Consider the following 6000-nt stretch of genomic DNA (forward strand, 5'->3'; position numbering starts at 1 on the left):
ATGGAGCAGGCCTGAGTCAGAGACCTCTGCAGGACTAGAAGCCCAATGCTGAGGGAGCAGGCCCAAACCAGAGACCTCTGCCATACTGGGAATGAATCAGTGGCCTCTGAAATAGCCATGAGCCAGCAACATCCCACAGAGCACGCACAATCCAACAACTTCCACCTGAGCAGACCTGAGCCAAAGCAGGCCTAAGTCAGCAACATCAGCTGAAAGAACCTCAAGCAATTAATCTCTATGGGAGAAGGCCCAAATGACCCCTGGTATTGCAGATTGACCCCTGGGAGCACTGAGCAACCTCGAGGAATATGGAGTGACCAACAGGGTGACTAGAACTGTGGCCCTGACTATATCACGAGGAGAAACAATCTGAGCCTTAAAAGATTGATTGCCAGAGACACAGACAACCCCAACTTACCAATCAGAGGAAAAGATGGGTAGACAAGGTAAAAAGATACGTAACAACAGAAAGAGCAAAACAACACCAATATAAACTAGTGGCCCTACAAGACCAAGACTTGAACAACCAAACATAGAGAAAGTAGAAGAAAATGACCTAAAAAATAACTTCAGGAGAATGTTTGAGACCCCTAAAGAGGAATTGAAAAATTCCCTCAAAGAGATGGAAGAAATGACATAAAAAATTGGACGGTATCAACAAATTTCTTAAGAAAACCAAGAAAAAGCAATCAAATATATGAAAGAAACAATTCAAGACTAGAAAACTGAAATAGAGACAATAAATAATATACAAGCCAAGGGAATTATAGAAATGGAAATCATGAGAAAATGATCAGGAACCAAAAATGCAAGCATAAACAACAGAATACAAGAGATGGAAGAGAGGATCTCAAGCGCTGAAGATACAATGGAGAAAATAGACTCATCAGTCAAAGAAAACATTAAATCTAATGAAAGCTTAACACAAAATATCCAGGAAATATGGGACACCATGAAAAGACCAAACCTAAGAATAATAGAAGGAGAAGAAGTTCAACTCAAAAACACAGAAAATATATTTAACAAAACCATAGAAGAAAACTTTCCCAACCTAAAGAAAGATATGCCTATGAATATACAAGAAGCTTACACAACACCAAATAGACTGGATCAAAAAAAGTCCCGTTGCCATATAATAATTAACACACTAAGCATACAGAATAAAGAAAAAAATATCAAGAGCTGCAAAGGAAAAGAGCCAAGTAACATATAAAGGCAGACCTATCAGAATTACACCTGACTTTTCAATGGAAACAATGAAAGTCAGAAGGTCCTGGTCAAGGGTTATGCAGACATTAAGAGACCACGGATGCCAGCCCAGACTACTATATCCAGTAGAACTTTCAATCACCATAGATAGACAAAACAAGATATTTCATGACTGAACCAGATTCAACCAATACCTAACCACAAACCCAGCCCTACACAAAATACTAGAAGGAAAATTCTAACCATAGGAAGTTGGCTACATTAACAAAAGCACAGAAAATTTATGATCTCACCACAGCAAATCCCAAAGAAGGAAAAAAACACACACACAATAACATCACCAACAATTAAAACTAAAATAACAAAACCAGGCAACCACTGGTCATTAATATCCTTTAGTATAAATGGACTCAATTCACCTATAAAAAGACACAGACTAACAGATTGGATACAAAAACAGAATCCATCTTTCTGCTCCGTACAAGAAATGCACCTCTACCTCAAAGACAAACACTGCCACAGAGTAAAAAGTTGGGAATTTTTTTAATCAAATAGACCTAAGAAACAAGCTGGTGTAGCTATCCTAATATATAACAAAATAGGCTTCAAACTAAAATCAATCAAAAACAGACAAAGAAGGACATTTTCTATTAGTCAAAGGAAAAAAAATCCATGAAGAGGAAAGCTCAATAATGAACATCTATGCCCCAAATACAAGGGCACCCTCATATGTAAAAGAAACACTTCTTTTTTTTCCCATTTTTTTATTGAGAAAAGGAGAAAAAAAAAACAAGTTTCCATCTCCTCCCAGCCTCCCATTTCCCTCCCCCTCCTCCCACCCTTCTCCCCCTCCTCCCACTCTTCTCCCCCTCCCCCCACTCCTCTCCCCATCCCTCTCCAGTACAAAGAGCAGTCAGGGTTCCCTGCCCTGTGGTAAGTCCTAGTTCCTCCCCTCTCCATCCATTTCTAGGAAGGTGAACATCCAAACTGGCTAGGCTCCCTCAAAGCCAGCACATTACATAGGTTCAAAACCCCGTGCCATTGTCCTTGGCTTCTCATGCCCAAGCCAAGGTCCCCAGTTAGTTCCTTGGGCAGCTGAGGATAGGGAACCTGAAATGACCCTATCCTAGAGCAATACTGACGAATATTTTGCATATCATCATAGAACCTTCATCTGGTGATGGATGGAGATAGAGACAGAGACCCATACTGGAGCACTGGACTGATCTCCCAAGGTCCCAATGAGGAGCAGAAGGAGGGAGAACATGAGCAAAGAAGTCGGGACCACGAGGGGTGCACCCACCCACTGAGACAGTGGAGCTGATCTATTGGGAGCTCACCAAGGCCAGCTGGACTGTGACTGAAAAAGCATGGGATAAAACTGGACTCTCTGAGCATGGCGAACAAAGAAACAGTTCTAAAGCTTAAATGACGTATTAAACCACACACACTAATAGTGGGAGACTTCAATACCCCATTCTTCATACTGACCAGGACTGCAAGACAGAAATTTAACAGAGAAACAAGGGATCTAACAGATGTTATGACACAAATGGACATAACAGACATCTATAGAACATTCCATCCAAACAGAAAAGAATATGCCTTCTTCTCAACAACTCATGGAACCTTCTCGAAAATTGACCACATACTAGGTAGCAAAGCAAACCTCAAAAGATACAGAAAAATTGGAATCACCCCATGTATCTTATTGGATAACCATGGCTTAAAATTAAAATTCAATAGCAACACTAATTACAGAAAGCCCACAAATACATGGAAATTAAACAATGCTCACCTGAATCATAAGTGGGTCAAGGAAGAAATAGAGGATGAAATTAAAGACTTCTTAAAATTCAATGAAAATGATCACGCAATATACCCAAATTTATGGGCCACAATGAAAGCAGTGTTAATAGGCAAGTTCATAACACTAAATATCTACAAAAAGAAGCAGGAAAAACCCACACTAGTTATTTAACAGAACATTTGAAAACTTTAGAACAAAAAGAAGCAAACTAACCCAAGAGAAATAGATGGCAGGAAATAATCAAATTGAGAGCTGAAATCAACAAAATAGAAACAAAGAAAACAATACAAAGAATCAATGAGACAAAAGAGTTGGTTCTTCAGGAAGATCAACAAAATAGACAAACCTTTATCCAAATGAACCAAAAGGCAGAGTGAGAATATCCAAATTAACAAAATCAGAAATGAAAAGAGGGGACATAACAACAGACATGGATTAAATCCCAAGAATCATTAGGTAATATTTCTAAAACCTATACTTCACAAAATTGGAAAAATTAAGGGAAATAGACAACTTTCTGGATAAATATCACTTACCAAAGTAAAACCAAGACCAGATAAGCAAATCAAATAGACCTATAACTGCTAAAGAAATAGAAACAGTCATCAAAAGTCTCCCAACCAAAAAAAAAAAAACTTAGGAAAAGTTGGTTTTAGTTCAAAATTTTATAATATTTTTAAAGAAAATTTAATACCAATACTCCTTAAATTATTCTACACAATAGAAATAGGAGTATTGCTAAGCTCATTTTATGAGGCTACAATTACCCTGATACCCAAACCACAAAAACACATTACTAAGAAAGGGAATTGCAGACCAGTATCACTCATGAACATTGATGCAAAAATACTTAATAAAATACTGGCAAATCAAATCCCAGAACACATCAGAAACATCATCCACCATGATCAAGTCGACTTTATCCCAGAGATGCAGGGATGATTCAATTTACATTAATCTGTTAATGTAATAATCTACCATATAAACAAACTGAAAAATAAAAACCACATGATCCTCTCATTAGATGTTAAAAAAGACTTCAACAAATACAACATCCCTTCATGATAAATGTCTTGGAGAGAGCAAGTATATAAGGGACATACCTAAACATAATAAAGGCAATATACAGCAAACCAACAACCAACTTCAAACTAAATGGAGAGAAAGTCACAGTGAGCCCACTGATCAGGAACAGGACAAGGTTGTCTACTCTCTTCATATCTATTCAATATAATTCTTGAGGTCCTAACTAGAGCAATAAGACAACAAAAGGAGATCAAGGAAATACGAATTGGAAAAGAAGAAGTCAAACTCTCACTATTTGCTGATGATATGATAGTTTACATAAGTGACTCAAAAATTCTACCAAGGAACTTCTACAACTCATAAACACTCTCAGTAATGTATCAGGATACAAGGTTAACTCAAGAAAATCAGTAGCCCTCCTTTACACAGATGATAAATGACTTAGAAAGAAATCAGAGGAACATCACCCATTAAAATAGCTACAAATAGCATAAAATATCTTGGAGTAACTCTACCCAAACAAGTAAAAACCTGTATGACAAGAACTTTAAATCTTTGAAGAAAGAAATTGAAGGAGACACCACAAAAATGGAAGGATCTCTCATGCTCTTGGGTAGGTAAAATTAACACAGTAAAAATGGCAATTTTTTAAATATTTATTTATTATTTATTATGTATACAATAGTCTATCTGTGTGTATGCCAAAGGCCAGAAGAGGGCACCAGACCTTATTATAGATGGTTGTGAGCCACCATGCAGTTGCTGGGATTTGAACTCAGGACCTTTGGAAGAGCAGGCAATGCTCTTAACCACTGAGCCATCTCTCCAGCCCCAAAAATGGCAATCTTACCAAAAGCATTGTACAGATTCAAAGCAATGCCCAGAAAAATCCCAGCAAAATTTTTCAAAGACCTCAAAGAACAATACCCAATGTCATTTAGAAGGGCAAAGAACCCAGGATAGCCAAAACAATCCTGTACAATAAAAGAACTTCTGGAGGCATTCCAATCCCTGACTTCAAACTCTACTACAGAGCTACAGTACTGAAAATAGCCTGGTATTGGCATAAAAACAGGAGGACCAATGGAACAGAATTGAAAACCTGGATATTAATCCACATACCTTCAAACACCTAATTTCTGACAAAGGAGCTAAAAATTAAAATGGAAAAAGAAAGCATATTCAACAAATGGTGCTGCCGTAACTGGATATCAACATGTAGAAGAATGAAAATAGACCCATATGTAGTATTAGGGGCGGCGGGGCTGCGTCCCCAGCACCCCGGCTGCCTGCTCGGCTAGCTTATGCCCCGAAATAACAACACACAAACTGTATTCATTTAAACACGGCTTGGCCCATTCTCTTCTAGGCTAATTCTCACACATTAATTTAGCCCATTTCTAATCATCTGTGTTGTGCCCCTAGGTGCGCTTACCAGGAAGATCCTAGCCTATGTCCATCCTGGGTCGGAGCTTCTTAGCGTGCGTCTGCCCAGGAGCCAGGAGCATGGCTTCTCTCTCAGGCGTCTGCTCCCGAGAGGAGAGCGGTCGAGTCTGCTCACTTCCTCTTCCTCCCAGCGTTCTGTTCTGTTTACTCCTCCCACCTATCCTCTAACCAATAAAATGGGCCAAGGCAGTTCCTTTATTAGCCAATGACCTTCCTCCATCACCCATATCTATCACCATGCACAAAACTCAAATCCAAATGGATCAAAGACCTCAACATAAAGTCAACCATACTGAGCCTTATAGAAGAGAAAGTGGGAAGTACACTTGACTACATTGGCACAGTAGACCACTTCCTAAATATAACCCCAGTAGAAAAGACACTGAGAGAAACAATTAATAAATGGGACCTCCTTAAGCTGAGAAGCTTCTGTAAAGCAAAGGACACTCTCAACAAGACAATATGGCAGCCTACAGAATGGGAAAAGATCTTCACTAACCCCACATCAG

Source organism: Microtus oregoni, unplaced genomic scaffold, assembly GCF_018167655.1.
Source record: "Microtus oregoni isolate MIOR12 unplaced genomic scaffold, Mior012 000122F_ref0000035, whole genome shotgun sequence".
NCBI lineage: Eukaryota > Metazoa > Chordata > Mammalia > Rodentia > Cricetidae > Microtus > Microtus oregoni.